Raw genomic sequence first — 16,880 nt, 5'->3', positions numbered from 1 at the left:
CAGGAGAAGGCGTTCGACCGTGTCTCCCACGCATTCATGGACAGGGTTTTGCGCAGGCTGGGTCTGGGGAAGATGTTTTGCTCTTTTGTTAACGTTATGTATTTTGACATTTACAGCACGGTGTTGGTGAACGGCTGGAAGACTGACCCCTTTTCCATTCTTTCAGGGGTTAGACAAGGCTGCCCTCTTTCACCTCTCCTTTTTGTTTGTGTTATAGAGCTCTTCGCTGAGACTATCCGGCAGAATGGAGAGATCAGAGGGATCACCGCACCAGGACCAGATCGCCACGAGGTCAAGTGCTCGCTCTACATGGACGACGTGACCGTCTTCTGCGCTGACCAGCGTTCGGTGACTGCACTCGTCCAGACCTGCGAGGACTTCGGCAGAGCTTCGGGGGCAAAAGTCAACTGCGGGAAGTCGGAGGCCATGCTCTTCGGGGAATGGCACCTGGCTTCTTCCGCCCCCTTCCCCTTTGCTGTCAAGCCGGACTTCATTCAAATTCTTGGAGTCTGGTTCGGGAAGGAAGGAGCGGCCCTTAAGTCTTGGCAAGACCGACTAGGAAGGATAAACTCGAAGATCGGACTGTGGAGCTCCAGAAAGCTCACGATGGAAGGCAAGGCACTTGTCCTGCGGAGTGAAGTTTTGCCTGTGCTCCAATATACCGCACAGGCCTGGCCTCCCCATACCACCGTTTGCAAGGCCATCACCCGGACAGTGTTTGGCTTCGTCTGGGGCAAAATGGACAGAGTCAAGAGGACCGTGATGTACAAGGAACCCCGCAAGGGTGGGAAGGGAATACCCGACATCCCCGCTCTGCTGAGGGCCTCCTTTGCATGTGTCACGGTGCAGCGGACTCTTGTAGAAAAGACTGGCTCAGCGGGCAGGTCCATGTCTCGCTTGCTTCTCATGCCCCTCTGGAGACAGCTGGGCTGGGACAAGTGGGACAGCTCCATCCCTTACAACTGGAACACTCCCTGGTTCTATGGGGATGTTGTCCGGTTTGTGAGGGAGCACCAGCTGGAAGGACTGAAACCAGACCTATGGAAGCCAAAGACAATCCACAAGCTCATCCGAGCTAAGGACTCGACCGAGCTGGTTCCGGGACTCCCCGCAGCCACTGCAGAGACAGTTTGGAACAATGTGGCCTCAAAGCGGCTTACCAATGGACACAAGGACTTGTCGTGGATGGCCGTCATGGGAGGTCTCTCTCTCAGGTCATTCATGCATGCCCGCAACCTGTGCAAGACCCGGTACTGCCCCCGTTGCCCCTACGTGGAGGAAACATCTTTCCACGTGTTTTGGCAGTGCCCCTTTGCACAGGGTCTGTTGGACGCCCTAGAACAGGAACTCAGAGACTCAGTGCCCAGGAGCTGCCTATCGTACCATTCGGTGCTTTACGGCCTGTTCCCTGGGACCCACGACGTGGAGGCCATCCAGGAGGCCTGGCGCCTTATGAACTGTTTTAAGGACGCAGTGTGGCTCTCCAGGAACCGCCTCGTGATCAACAGGGAAAACATGTCCGTCCGGGACTGCCGCAGGTTCATCAAGAACCTGCTTAGAGACTATTCCATCTTGGACAGCTCGGCCGTTGATGAGGAAGAAGAGGAGTGAAGACCCCTCTCCTTCTCCCATGTCTCCCTGAAGATACAGCCCAACAGTTTGGCCCTGTGATCCGCCCCCTCCCTACCCCCACATAGTCGCCCACACCCCTACCCCGATCACAGATTGTATTATTTGGTTTTTGTTTGATCTCTTGTGCTTTTCTATTGCAGGATTGAGCTGAATGTTAGAGTAGCATGGTGTGCGATGTATAGCTTAGGGAACCTTTGCTGTGTATTGTACTATCATGCTTTGTGTGACTGTAATTTATTGTACGACTTGTAATGACTGAACGGAAAATAAAGCTCTTTCAATCAAAAAATCTGTTCTTATCAGTTTAATATCTGATACGTCCCCTATCTGGGGACCATATATTAAATGGATTTTTGAGAACGGGGGCCGATTTCGAAGCTTGCTTCCGTCGCCCTATGCATTGACCCGATATGGCAGTATCTTCGGGTACAGTGCACCACCCCCTTACAGGGTTAAAAAGAAAGATTCCTACTTTCATTGCTACCTGCTTGCTGGCTAGCCAGCTAGCCAGCCCTGTGGGCCTTGCTGCTGCTGCAGCCAAAAAACAAAAGGTGGTGCTGCTGCTGCTTCTGCTGCTTCTGCTTCTGCTTGTGTCTGGCCCCTGTTGGAGCGTCCAGGCACAGGACTTCTGCTGCTGCTGACTAAATGGCCTCCTTAATTGGATCATTTGAGTAGCCAGCACACCTGTGCAGGTAGGGCATGACATGATAGGCAGCTGCCTTGATAGCGGGTGGGTGCTGAATGTTCCTAATTGACAAAATAAGATTAATGCTTATGAAGAAATATAAAATCTCATCCCTTCCCCAATATCGCGCCACACCCCTACCCCTTAATTCCCTGGTTGAACGTGATGGACATATGTCTTTTTTCGACCGTACTAACTATGTAACTATGTAACATAACATGGGGGGTCTCCTGGCTGTTCACACAGGTGTGTCATTGCTGTACATTGACCATGCATTGCTTCTGTGGTATTGCAAAGGCAAAGACAAATGCTTCCAGCCATCCATTGCACTAATGGATTGGTCATCAGCTGGCTGTCTATGTCCCGCATCAATATAGACCAAAGTACAGAGGGTTAGGCTATGCTATAGTGCACCTACCTGATGCATCAGAAGGTGCGAGGCCCTTGCTAAATTCTGTGCACAGACTTTGAGATCTATGCTTTAGACTGTATCTAAACCTGCTCCAACATGGACTGACATTCTGGCCTACTTTCAGCCGATGCGACTTGTCTGTCGCTGAACAGTCGCTTTTTATGTATTCAGCACCTATGTATAATGTTGTAAAAATGCTCTAGAAGCTAAAGTCGCAGAAATGTCACACATATTTGGCCTGCAACTTTCTGTGCGACAAATTCAGACAGGAAAAATCAGTATAAATCCTTAGAAAATTATCCCCCAGTGTCTCCATCTGCTGGCGGTATTGAATAAGCATTGCTGCACTGATGGGGTATGCATTAGACGAAAAAAAAGAAGAAAAAGAAGAATAATACGCCCAGAAAAGAGGCGAAAAGGAGAAAAACGTAAAAAAACGTGAAAAAAAAGTAAGAGGAAGAGAAGGGAAAAAAAGGTGGAAATGGGTTTAAAAGTGATTTCGGCGGAGAAATATATATATATATATATATATATATATATATATATATATATGCGCACACACACACATAGATATAAACGTATTCTCCGTTGAGATATTGCAGCCGCTGCTGTGTCCAGGCCCAGGAGCCTTAGCACTGTGCTGTGATGTCACTCAATACCACTGACATCACTAGGTGTAAACAACATCTCTCCTTTGCTGTGTATGTGACTATGGAGCTGTTTGGTGATGTCGTCTATTACGGCCTTCATAGAAGCAACAGGAGATTGTTGCATCCATCTTGAACCCTCAGAACTACAGTGCTATGATGTCACTCACTTCCACAGGCCTTGCAGAGTGTAAACAACAACAACCCAGCTTTGTTGTGTATGTAACCAAAGGGATTTGTGATGTCACCTAGAACCTTCACAGCAGCGACAGCTTTATGAGGAGCATCAGCACTGCTCTGCCTGAGCAGAACCATCACCGCCATAGGTTGTCAAATAACCCGGATTTAACCCACACAGGTAAGTCCAATGGGGTGCAGGCATGTCCTCTATGCTTACAGCTTCCCGTGGGTGTTGGTTTGATACCGTTTGGGGACAGCCAAGGAGGCATCTGCAGGCAACAAAGGTAGGTGTGTGCTTGTGTGTGTGTTTCCTATGCAGATCCTAAGCCCAGTGTCACATGCAAGTAGGAGGAGTAAGAAGGGTTCCTGGCAAATCCGGGTTATGGATTGCATTTAAAAAGGCCCCGTGGGAGTGCAATGTGGGGCCCCTGTCTTGCTGCTTAGCAATAATGGTATGGGTTTAGGTTCTGCTGTGTGTACTGGTGGTTGACTGCCCCCCAGCCCAGAGTGTGCATGGAAAATTGTCTGGCAGCCTCCCTGACAGCAAGCAGTGATAGTGCCCATGAAGGGGACCTTGTTGGGCCCGCCCCTTTCACGGTTATCGCTTCTCGGCCTTTTGGCTAAGATCAAGTGTAGTATCTGTTCTTATCAGTTTAATATCTGATACGTCCCCTATCTGGGGACCATATATTAAATGGATTTTTGAGAACGGGGGCCGATTTCGAAGCTTGCTTCCGTCGCCCTATGCATTGACCCGATATGGCAGTATCTTCGGGTACAGTGCACCACCCCCTTACAGGGTTAAAAAGAAAGATTCCTACTTTCATTGCTACCTGCTTGCTGGCTAGCCAGCTAGCCAGCCCTGTGGGCCTTGCTGCTGCTGCAGCCAAAAAACAAAAGGTGGTGCTGCTGCTGCTTCTGCTGCTTCTGCTTCTGCTTGTGTCTGGCCCCTGTTGGAGCGTCCAGGCACAGGACTTCTGCTGCTGCTGACTAAATGGCCTCCTTAATTGGATCATTTGAGTAGCCAGCACACCTGTGCAGGTAGGGCATGACATGATAGGCAGCTGCCTTGATAGCGGGTGGGTGCTGAATGTTCCTAATTGACAAAATAAGATTAATGCTTATGAAGAAATATAAAATCTCATCCCTTCCCCAATATCGCGCCACACCCCTACCCCTTAATTCCCTGGTTGAACGTGATGGACATATGTCTTTTTTCGACCGTACTAACTATGTAACTATGTAACATAACATGGGGGGTCTCCTGGCTGTTCACACAGGTGTGTCATTGCTGTACATTGACCATGCATTGCTTCTGTGGTATTGCAAAGGCAAAGACAAATGCTTCCAGCCATCCATTGCACTAATGGATTGGTCATCAGCTGGCTGTCTATGTCCCGCATCAATATAGACCAAAGTACAGAGGGTTAGGCTATGCTATAGTGCACCTACCTGATGCATCAGAAGGTGCGAGGCCCTTGCTAAATTCTGTGCACAGACTTTGAGATCTATGCTTTAGACTGTATCTAAACCTGCTCCAACATGGACTGACATTCTGGCCTACTTTCAGCCGATGCGACTTGTCTGTCGCTGAACAGTCGCTTTTTATGTATTCAGCACCTATGTATAATGTTGTAAAAATGCTCTAGAAGCTAAAGTCGCAGAAATGTCACACATATTTGGCCTGCAACTTTCTGTGCGACAAATTCAGACAGGAAAAATCAGTATAAATCCTTAGAAAATTATCCCCCAGTGTCTCCATCTGCTGGCGGTATTGAATAAGCATTGCTGCACTGATGGGGTATGCATTAGACGAAAAAAAAGAAGAAAAAGAAGAATAATACGCCCAGAAAAGAGGCGAAAAGGAGAAAAACGTAAAAAAACGTGAAAAAAAAGTAAGAGGAAGAGAAGGGAAAAAAAGGTGGAAATGGGTTTAAAAGTGATTTCGGCGGAGAAATATATATATATATATATATATATATATATATATATATATATATATATATGCGCACACACACACATAGATATAAACGTATTCTCCGTTGAGATATTGCAGCCGCTGCTGTGTCCAGGCCCAGGAGCCTTAGCACTGTGCTGTGATGTCACTCAATACCACTGACATCACTAGGTGTAAACAACATCTCTCCTTTGCTGTGTATGTGACTATGGAGCTGTTTGGTGATGTCGTCTATTACGGCCTTCATAGAAGCAACAGGAGATTGTTGCATCCATCTTGAACCCTCAGAACTACAGTGCTATGATGTCACTCACTTCCACAGGCCTTGCAGAGTGTAAACAACAACAACCCAGCTTTGTTGTGTATGTAACCAAAGGGATTTGTGATGTCACCTAGAACCTTCACAGCAGCGACAGCTTTATGAGGAGCATCAGCACTGCTCTGCCTGAGCAGAACCATCACCGCCATAGGTTGTCAAATAACCCGGATTTAACCCACACAGGTAAGTCCAATGGGGTGCAGGCATGTCCTCTATGCTTACAGCTTCCCGTGGGTGTTGGTTTGATACCGTTTGGGGACAGCCAAGGAGGCATCTGCAGGCAACAAAGGTAGGTGTGTGCTTGTGTGTGTGTTTCCTATGCAGATCCTAAGCCCAGTGTCACATGCAAGTAGGAGGAGTAAGAAGGGTTCCTGGCAAATCCGGGTTATGGATTGCATTTAAAAAGGCCCCGTGGGAGTGCAATGGGCCCCTGTCTTGCTGCTTAGCAATAATGGTATGGGTTTAGGTTCTGCTGTGTGTACTGGTGGTTGACTGCCCCCCAGCCCAGAGTGTGCATGGAAAATTGTCTGGCAGCCTCCCTGACAGCAAGCAGTGATAGTGCCCATGAAGGGGACCTTGTTGGGCCCGCCCCTTTCACGGTTATCGCTTCTCGGCCTTTTGGCTAAGATCAAGTGTAGTATCTGTTCTTATCAGTTTAATATCTGATACGTCCCCTATCTGGGGACCATATATTAAATGGATTTTTGAGAACGGGGGCCGATTTCGAAGCTTGCTTCCGTCGCCCTATGCATTGACCCGATATGGCAGTATCTTCGGGTACAGTGCACCACCCCCTTACAGGGTTAAAAAGAAAGATTCCTACTTTCATTGCTACCTGCTTGCTGGCTAGCCAGCTAGCCAGCCCTGTGGGCCTTGCTGCTGCTGCAGCCAAAAAACAAAAGGTGGTGCTGCTGCTGCTTCTGCTGCTTCTGCTTCTGCTTGTGTCTGGCCCCTGTTGGAGCGTCCAGGCACAGGACTTCTGCTGCTGCTGACTAAATGGCCTCCTTAATTGGATCATTTGAGTAGCCAGCACACCTGTGCAGGTAGGGCATGACATGATAGGCAGCTGCCTTGATAGCGGGTGGGTGCTGAATGTTCCTAATTGACAAAATAAGATTAATGCTTATGAAGAAATATAAAATCTCATCCCTTCCCCAATATCGCGCCACACCCCTACCCCTTAATTCCCTGGTTGAACGTGATGGACATATGTCTTTTTTCGACCGTACTAACTATGTAACTATGTAACATAACATGGGGGGTCTCCTGGCTGTTCACACAGGTGTGTCATTGCTGTACATTGACCATGCATTGCTTCTGTGGTATTGCAAAGGCAAAGACAAATGCTTCCAGCCATCCATTGCACTAATGGATTGGTCATCAGCTGGCTGTCTATGTCCCGCATCAATATAGACCAAAGTACAGAGGGTTAGGCTATGCTATAGTGCACCTACCTGATGCATCAGAAGGTGCGAGGCCCTTGCTAAATTCTGTGCACAGACTTTGAGATCTATGCTTTAGACTGTATCTAAACCTGCTCCAACATGGACTGACATTCTGGCCTACTTTCAGCCGATGCGACTTGTCTGTCGCTGAACAGTCGCTTTTTATGTATTCAGCACCTATGTATAATGTTGTAAAAATGCTCTAGAAGCTAAAGTCGCAGAAATGTCACACATATTTGGCCTGCAACTTTCTGTGCGACAAATTCAGACAGGAAAAATCAGTATAAATCCTTAGAAAATTATCCCCCAGTGTCTCCATCTGCTGGCGGTATTGAATAAGCATTGCTGCACTGATGGGGTATGCATTAGACGAAAAAAAAGAAGAAAAAGAAGAATAATACGCCCAGAAAAGAGGCGAAAAGGAGAAAAACGTAAAAAAACGTGAAAAAAAAGTAAGAGGAAGAGAAGGGAAAAAAAGGTGGAAATGGGTTTAAAAGTGATTTCGGCGGAGAAATATATATATATATATATATATATATATATATATATATATATGCGCACACACACACATAGATATAAACGTATTCTCCGTTGAGATATTGCAGCCGCTGCTGTGTCCAGGCCCAGGAGCCTTAGCACTGTGCTGTGATGTCACTCAATACCACTGACATCACTAGGTGTAAACAACATCTCTCCTTTGCTGTGTATGTGACTATGGAGCTGTTTGGTGATGTCGTCTATTACGGCCTTCATAGAAGCAACAGGAGATTGTTGCATCCATCTTGAACCCTCAGAACTACAGTGCTATGATGTCACTCACTTCCACAGGCCTTGCAGAGTGTAAACAACAACAACCCAGCTTTGTTGTGTATGTAACCAAAGGGATTTGTGATGTCACCTAGAACCTTCACAGCAGCGACAGCTTTATGAGGAGCATCAGCACTGCTCTGCCTGAGCAGAACCATCACCGCCATAGGTTGTCAAATAACCCGGATTTAACCCACACAGGTAAGTCCAATGGGGTGCAGGCATGTCCTCTATGCTTACAGCTTCCCGTGGGTGTTGGTTTGATACCGTTTGGGGACAGCCAAGGAGGCATCTGCAGGCAACAAAGGTAGGTGTGTGCTTGTGTGTGTGTTTCCTATGCAGATCCTAAGCCCAGTGTCACATGCAAGTAGGAGGAGTAAGAAGGGTTCCTGGCAAATCCGGGTTATGGATTGCATTTAAAAAGGCCCCGTGGGAGTGCAATGGGCCCCTGTCTTGCTGCTTAGCAATAATGGTATGGGTTTAGGTTCTGCTGTGTGTACTGGTGGTTGACTGCCCCCCAGCCCAGAGTGTGCATGGAAAATTGTCTGGCAGCCTCCCTGACAGCAAGCAGTGATAGTGCCCATGAAGGGGACCTTGTTGGGCCCGCCCCTTTCACGGTTATCGCTTCTCGGCCTTTTGGCTAAGATCAAGTGTAGTATCTGTTCTTATCAGTTTAATATCTGATACGTCCCCTATCTGGGGACCATATATTAAATGGATTTTTGAGAACGGGGGCCGATTTCGAAGCTTGCTTCCGTCGCCCTATGCATTGACCCGATATGGCAGTATCTTCGGGTACAGTGCACCACCCCCTTACAGGGTTAAAAAGAAAGATTCCTACTTTCATTGCTACCTGCTTGCTGGCTAGCCAGCTAGCCAGCCCTGTGGGCCTTGCTGCTGCTGCAGCCAAAAAACAAAAGGTGGTGCTGCTGCTGCTTCTGCTGCTTCTGCTTCTGCTTGTGTCTGGCCCCTGTTGGAGCGTCCAGGCACAGGACTTCTGCTGCTGCTGACTAAATGGCCTCCTTAATTGGATCATTTGAGTAGCCAGCACACCTGTGCAGGTAGGGCATGACATGATAGGCAGCTGCCTTGATAGCGGGTGGGTGCTGAATGTTCCTAATTGACAAAATAAGATTAATGCTTATGAAGAAATATAAAATCTCATCCCTTCCCCAATATCGCGCCACACCCCTACCCCTTAATTCCCTGGTTGAACGTGATGGACATATGTCTTTTTTCGACCGTACTAACTATGTAACTATGTAACATAACATGGGGGGGGGGGGGGGGGGTCTCCTGGCTGTTCACACAGGTGTGTCATTGCTGTACATTGACCATGCATTGCTTCTGTGGTATTGCAAAGGCAAAGACAAATGCTTCCAGCCATCCATTGCACTAATGGATTGGTCATCAGCTGGCTGTCTATGTCCCGCATCAATATAGACCAAAGTACAGAGGGTTAGGCTATGCTATTGTGCACCTACCTGATGCATCAGAAGGTGCGAGGCCCTTGCTAAATTCTGTGCACAGACTTTGAGATCTATGCTTTAGACTGTATCTAAACCTGCTCCAACATGGACTGACATTCTGGCCTACTTTCAGCCGATGCGACTTGTCTGTCGCTGAACAGTCGCTTTTTATGTATTCAGCACCTATGTATAATGTTGTAAAAATGCTCTAGAAGCTAAAGTCGCAGAAATGTCACACATATTTGGCCTGCAACTTTCTGTGCGACAAATTCAGACAGGAAAAATCAGTATAAATCCTTAGAAAATTATCCCCCAGTGTCTCCATCTGCTGGCGGTATTGAATAAGCATTGCTGCACTGATGGGGTATGCATTAGACGAAAAAAAAGAAGAAAAAGAAGAATAATACGCCCAGAAAAGAGGCGAAAAGGAGAAAAACGTAAAAAAACGTGAAAAAAAAGTAAGAGGAAGAGAAGGGAAAAAAAGGTGGAAATGGGTTTAAAAGTGATTTCGGCGGAGAAATATATATATATATATATATATATATATATATATATATATATATATATATATATATATATATGCGCACACACACACATAGATATAAACGTATTCTCCGTTGAGATATTGCAGCCGCTGCTGTGTCCAGGCCCAGGAGCCTTAGCACTGTGCTGTGATGTCACTCAATACCACTGACATCACTAGGTGTAAACAACATCTCTCCTTTGCTGTGTATGTGACTATGGAGCTGTTTGGTGATGTCGTCTATTACGGCCTTCATAGAAGCAACAGGAGATTGTTGCATCCATCTTGAACCCTCAGAACTACAGTGCTATGATGTCACTCACTTCCACAGGCCTTGCAGAGTGTAAACAACAACAACCCAGCTTTGTTGTGTATGTAACCAAAGGGATTTGTGATGTCACCTAGAACCTTCACAGCAGCGACAGCTTTATGAGGAGCATCAGCACTGCTCTGCCTGAGCAGAACCATCACCGCCATAGGTTGTCAAATAACCCGGATTTAACCCACACAGGTAAGTCCAATGGGGTGCAGGCATGTCCTCTATGCTTACAGCTTCCCGTGGGTGTTGGTTTGATACCGTTTGGGGACAGCCAAGGAGGCATCTGCAGGCAACAAAGGTAGGTGTGTGCTTGTGTGTGTGTTTCCTATGCAGATCCTAAGCCCAGTGTCACATGCAAGTAGGAGGAGTAAGAAGGGTTCCTGGCAAATCCGGGTTATGGATTGCATTTAAAAAGGCCCCGTGGGAGTGCAATGGGCCCCTGTCTTGCTGCTTAGCAATAATGGTATGGGTTTAGGTTCTGCTGTGTGTACTGGTGGTTGACTGCCCCCCAGCCCAGAGTGTGCATGGAAAATTGTCTGGCAGCCTCCCTGACAGCAAGCAGTGATAGTGCCCATGAAGGGGACCTTGTTGGGCCCGCCCCTTTCACGGTTATCGCTTCTCGGCCTTTTGGCTAAGATCAAGTGTAGTATCTGTTCCTTTCAGTTTAATATCTAATACGTCACCTATCTGGGGACCATATATTAAATGGATTTTTGAGAACGGGGGCCGATTTCGAAGCTTGCTTCCGTCGCCCTATGCATTGACCCGATATGGCAGTATCTTCGGGTACAGTGCACCACCCCCTTACAGGGTTAAAAAGAAAGATTCCTACTTTCATTGCTACCTGCTTGCTGGCTAGCCAGCTAGCCAGCCCTGTGGGCCTTGCTGCTGCTGCAGCCAAAAAACAAAAGGTGGTGCTGCTGCTGCTTCTGCTGCTTCTGCTTCTGCTTGTGTCTGGCCCCTGTTGGAGCGTCCAGGCACAGGACTTCTGCTGCTGCTGACTAAATGGCCTCCTTAATTGGATCATTTGAGTAGCCAGCACACCTGTGCAGGTAGGGCATGACATGATAGGCAGCTGCCTTGATAGCGGGTGGGTGCTGAATGTTCCTAATTGACAAAATAAGATTAATGCTTATGAAGAAATATAAAATCTCATCCCTTCCCCAATATCGCGCCACACCCCTACCCCTTAATTCCCTGGTTGAACGTGATGGACATATGTCTTTTTTCGACCGTACTAACTATGTAACTATGTAACATAACATGGGGGGGGGGGGGGGGGGGGGTCTCCTGGCTGTTCACACAGGTGTGTCATTGCTGTACATTGACCATGCATTGCTTCTGTGGTATTGCAAAGGCAAAGACAAATGCTTCCAGCCATCCATTGCACTAATGGATTGGTCATCAGCTGGCTGTCTATGTCCCGCATCAATATAGACCAAAGTACAGAGGGTTAGGCTATGCTATTGTGCACCTACCTGATGCATCAGAAGGTGCGAGGCCCTTGCTAAATTCTGTGCACAGACTTTGAGATCTATGCTTTAGACTGTATCTAAACCTGCTCCAACATGGACTGACATTCTGGCCTACTTTCAGCCGATGCGACTTGTCTGTCGCTGAACAGTCGCTTTTTATGTATTCAGCACCTATGTATAATGTTGTAAAAATGCTCTAGAAGCTAAAGTCGCAGAAATGTCACACATATTTGGCCTGCAACTTTCTGTGCGACAAATTCAGACAGGAAAAATCAGTATAAATCCTTAGAAAATTATCCCCCAGTGTCTCCATCTGCTGGCGGTATTGAATAAGCATTGCTGCACTGATGGGGTATGCATTAGACGAAAAAAAAGAAGAAAAAGAAGAATAATACGCCCAGAAAAGAGGCGAAAAGGAGAAAAACGTAAAAAAACGTGAAAAAAAAGTAAGAGGAAGAGAAGGGAAAAAAAGGTGGAAATGGGTTTAAAAGTGATTTCGGCGGAGAAATATATATATATATATATATATATATATATATATATATATATATATGCGCACACACACACATAGATATAAACGTATTCTCCGTTGAGATATTGCAGCCGCTGCTGTGTCCAGGCCCAGGAGCCTTAGCACTGTGCTGTGATGTCACTCAATACCACTGACATCACTAGGTGTAAACAACATCTCTCCTTTGCTGTGTATGTGACTATGGAGCTGTTTGGTGATGTCGTCTATTACGGCCTTCATAGAAGCAACAGGAGATTGTTGCATCCATCTTGAACCCTCAGAACTACAGTGCTATGATGTCACTCACTTCCACAGGCCTTGCAGAGTGTAAACAACAACAACCCAGCTTTGTTGTGTATGTAACCAAAGGGATTTGTGATGTCACCTAGAACCTTCACAGCAGCGACAGCTTTATGAGGAGCATCAGCACTGCTCTGCCTGAGCAGAACCATCACCGCCATAGGTTGTCAAATAACCCGGATTTAACCCACACAGGTAAGTCCAATGGGGTGCAGGCATGTCCTCTATGCTTACAGCTTCCCGTGGGTGTTGGTTTGATACCGTTTGGGGACAGCCAAGGAGGCATCTGCAGGCAACAAAGGTAGGTGTGTGCTTGTGTGTGTGTTTCCTATGCAGATCCTAAGCCCAGTGTCACATGCAAGTAGGAGGAGTAAGAAGGGTTCCTGGCAAATCCGGGTTATGGATTGCATTTAAAAAGGCCCCGTGGGAGTGCAATGGGCCCCTGTCTTGCTGCTTAGCAATAATGGTATGGGTTTAGGTTCTGCTGTGTGTACTGGTGGTTGACTGCCCCCCAGCCCAGAGTGTGCATGGAAAATTGTCTGGCAGCCCCCATGACAGCAAGTAGTGATAGTGCCCATGAAGGGGACCTTGTTGGGCCCGCCCCTTTCACGGTTATCGCTTCTCGGCCTTTTGGCTAAGATCAAGTGTAGTATCTGTTCTTATCAGTTTAATATCTGATACGTCCCCTATCTGGGGACCATATATTAAATGGATTTTTGAGAACGGGGGCCGATTTCGAAGCTTGCTTCCGTCGCCCTATGCATTGACCCGATATGGCAGTATCTTCGGGTACAGTGCACCACCCCCTTACAGGGTTAAAAAGAAAGATTCCTACTTTCATTGCTACCTGCTTGCTGGCTAGCCAGCTAGCCAGCCCTGTGGGCCTTGCTGCTGCTGCAGCCAAAAAACAAAAGGTGGTGCTGCTGCTGCTTCTGCTGCTTCTGCTTCTGCTTGTGTCTGGCCCCTGTTGGAGCGTCCAGGCACAGGACTTCTGCTGCTGCTGACTAAATGGCCTCCTTAATTGGATCATTTGAGTAGCCAGCACACCTGTGCAGGTAGGGCATGACATGATAGGCAGCTGCCTTGATAGCGGGTGGGTGCTGAATGTTCCTAATTGACAAAATAAGATTAATGCTTATGAAGAAATATAAAATCTCATCCCTTCCCCAATATCGCGCCACACCCCTACCCCTTAATTCCCTGGTTGAACGTGATGGACATATGTCTTTTTTCGACCGTACTAACTATGTAACTATGTAACATAACATGGGGGGGGGGGGGTGGGGGGTCTCCTGGCTGTTCACACAGGTGTGTCATTGCTGTACATTGACCATGCATTGCTTCTGTGGTATTGCAAAGGCAAAGACAAATGCTTCCAGCCATCCATTGCACTAATGGATTGGTCATCAGCTGGCTGTCTATGTCCCGCATCAATATAGACCAAAGTACAGAGGGTTAGGCTATGCTATTGTGCACCTACCTGATGCATCAGAAGGTGCGAGGCCCTTGCTAAATTCTGTGCACAGACTTTGAGATCTATGCTTTAGACTGTATCTAAACCTGCTCCAACATGGACTGACATTCTGGCCTACTTTCAGCCGATGCGACTTGTCTGTCGCTGAACAGTCGCTTTTTATGTATTCAGCACCTATGTATAATGTTGTAAAAATGCTCTAGAAGCTAAAGTCGCAGAAATGTCACACATATTTGGCCTGCAACTTTCTGTGCGACAAATTCAGACAGGAAAAATCAGTATAAATCCTTAGAAAATTATCCCCCAGTGTCTCCATCTGCTGGCGGTATTGAATAAGCATTGCTGCACTGATGGGGTATGCATTAGACGAAAAAAAAGAAGAAAAAGAAGAATAATACGCCCAGAAAAGAGGCGAAAAGGAGAAAAACGTAAAAAAACGTGAAAAAAAAGTAAGAGGGTGGAAATGGGTTTAAAAGTGATTTCGGCGGAGAAATATATATATTATATTATATAATATATATATATATATATATATATATGCGCACACACACACATAGATATAAACGTATTCTCCGTTGAGATATTGCATGCCGCTGCTGTGTCCAGGCCCAGGAGCCTTAGCACTGTGCTGTGATGTCACTCAATACCACTGACATCACTAGGTGTAAACAACATCTCTCCTTTGCTGTGTATGTGACTATGGAGCTGTTTGGTGATGTCGTCTATTACGGCCTTCATAGAAGCAACAGGAGATTGTTGCATCCATCTTGAACCCTCAGAACTACAGTGCTATGATGTCACTCACTTCCACAGGCCTTGCAGAGTGTAAACAACAACAACCCAGCTTTGTTGTGTATGTAACCAAAGGGATTTGTGATGTCACCTAGAACCTTCACAGCAGCGACAGCTTTATGAGGAGCATCAGCACTGCTCTGCCTGAGCAGAACCATCACCGCCATAGGTTGTCAAATAACCCGGATTTAACCCACACAGGTAAGTCCAATGGGGTGCAGGCATGTCCTCTATGCTTACAGCTTCCCGTGGGTGTTGGTTTGATACCGTTTGGGGACAGCCAAGGAGGCATCTGCAGGCAACAAAGGTAGGTGTGTGCTTGTGTGTGTGTTTCCTATGCAGATCCTAAGCCCAGTGTCACATGCAAGTAGGAGGAGTAAGAAGGGTTCCTGGCAAATCCGGGTTATGGATTGCATTTAAAAAGGCCCCGTGGGAGTGCAATGGGCCCCTGTCTTGCTGCTTAGCAATAATGGTATGGGTTTAGGTTCTGCTGTGTGTACTGGTGGTTGACTGCCCCCCAGCCCAGAGTGTGCATGGAAAATTGTCTGGCAGCCTCCCTGACAGCAAGCAGTGATAGTGCCCATGAAGGGGACCTTGTTGGGCCCGCCCCTTTCACGGTTATCGCTTCTCGGCCTTTTGGCTAAGATCAAGTGTAGTATCTGTTCTTATCAGTTTAATATCTGATACGTCCCCTATCTGGGGACCATATATTAAATGGATTTTTGAGAACGGGGGCCGATTTCGAAGCTTGCTTCCGTCGCCCTATGCATTGACCCGATATGGCAGTATCTTCGGGTACAGTGCACCACCCCCTTACAGGGTTAAAAAGAAAGATTCCTACTTTCATTGCTACCTGCTTGCTGGCTAGCCAGCTAGCCAGCCCTGTGGGCCTTGCTGCTGCTGCAGCCAAAAAACAAAAGGTGGTGCTGCTGCTGCTTCTGCTGCTTCTGCTTCTGCTTGTGTCTGGCCCCTGTTGGAGCGTCCAGGCACAGGACTTCTGCTGCTGCTGACTAAATGGCCTCCTTAATTGGATCATTTGAGTAGCCAGCACACCTGTGCAGGTAGGGCATGACATGATAGGCAGCTGCCTTGATAGCGGGTGGGTGCTGAATGTTCCTAATTGACAAAATAAGATTAATGCTTATGAAGAAATATAAAATCTCATCCCTTCCCCAATATCGCGCCACACCCCTACCCCTTAATTCCCTGGTTGAACGTGATGGACATATGTCTTTTTTCGTACCGTACTAACTATGTAACTATGTAACATAACATGGGGGGGGGGGGGGGGGGGTCTCCTGGCTGTTCACACAGGTGTGTCATTGCTGTACATTGACCATGCATTGCTTCTGTGGTATTGCAAAGGCAAAGACAAATGCTTCCAGCCATCCATTGCACTAATGGATTGGTCATCAGCTGGCTGTCTATGTCCCGCATCAATATAGACCAAAGTACAGAGGGTTAGGCTATGCTATTGTGCACCTACCTGATGCATCAGAATGGTGCGAGGCCCTTTGCTAAATTCTGTGCACAGACTTTGAGATCTATGCTTTAGACTGTATCTAAAACCTGCTCCAACATGGACTGACATTCTGGCCTACTTTCAGCCGATGCGACTTGGTCTGTCGCTGAAACAGTCCGCTTTTTATGTATTCAGCACCTATGTATAATGTTGTAAAAATGCTCTAGAAGCTAACAGTCGCAGAAATGTCACACATATTTGGCCTGCAAACTTTCTGTGCGACAAATTCAGACAGGAAAAATCAGTATAAATCCTTAGAAAATTATCCCCCAGTGTCTCCATCTGCTGGCGGTATTGAATAAGCATTGCTGCACTGATGGGGTATGCATTAGACGAAAAAACAAGAAGAAAAAGAAGAATAATACGCCCAGAAAAGAGGCGAAAAGGAGAAAAACGTAAAAAAACGTGAAA

General features: G+C 46.9%; 6 non-coding genes and 1 pseudogene across 6 annotated transcripts; all 7 read left to right on the top strand.

Annotated features, from left to right (window-relative positions):
- Positions 1 to 1,900: 1,900 nt before the first annotated feature.
- On the top strand, positions 1,901 to 2,074 carry LOC130319278 (U2 spliceosomal RNA; annotated as a pseudogene).
- Positions 2,075 to 4,156: 2,082 nt separating this feature from the next.
- On the top strand, positions 4,157 to 4,347 carry LOC130319265 (U2 spliceosomal RNA). The gene has a single exon (XR_008865502.1). It is a non-coding gene; the product is annotated as a U2 spliceosomal RNA (small nuclear RNA).
- Positions 4,348 to 6,434: 2,087 nt separating this feature from the next.
- Positions 6,435 to 6,625, top strand: LOC130319264 (U2 spliceosomal RNA). The gene has a single exon (XR_008865501.1). It is a non-coding gene; the product is annotated as a U2 spliceosomal RNA (small nuclear RNA).
- Positions 6,626 to 8,704: 2,079 nt separating this feature from the next.
- LOC130319263 (U2 spliceosomal RNA) lies at positions 8,705 to 8,895 on the top strand. Its single transcript, XR_008865500.1, has one exon. It is a non-coding gene; the product is annotated as a U2 spliceosomal RNA (small nuclear RNA).
- A 2,111-nt stretch (positions 8,896 to 11,006) lies between these two features.
- Positions 11,007 to 11,197, top strand: LOC130319276 (U2 spliceosomal RNA). Its single transcript, XR_008865512.1, has one exon. It is a non-coding gene; the product is annotated as a U2 spliceosomal RNA (small nuclear RNA).
- A 2,098-nt stretch (positions 11,198 to 13,295) lies between these two features.
- Positions 13,296 to 13,486, top strand: LOC130319261 (U2 spliceosomal RNA). The gene has a single exon (XR_008865499.1). It is a non-coding gene; the product is annotated as a U2 spliceosomal RNA (small nuclear RNA).
- Positions 13,487 to 15,567: 2,081 nt separating this feature from the next.
- LOC130319260 (U2 spliceosomal RNA) lies at positions 15,568 to 15,758 on the top strand. Its single transcript, XR_008865498.1, has one exon. It is a non-coding gene; the product is annotated as a U2 spliceosomal RNA (small nuclear RNA).
- The last annotated feature ends 1,122 nt before the right edge of the window (positions 15,759 to 16,880 follow it).

Source organism: Hyla sarda, unplaced genomic scaffold, assembly GCF_029499605.1.
Source record: "Hyla sarda isolate aHylSar1 unplaced genomic scaffold, aHylSar1.hap1 scaffold_2105, whole genome shotgun sequence".
Classification (NCBI taxonomy): Eukaryota; Metazoa; Chordata; class Amphibia; order Anura; family Hylidae; genus Hyla; species Hyla sarda.
Note: the sequence above shows the minus strand (reverse complement) of the source record. Positions and strands in the feature narration are given on the sequence as shown.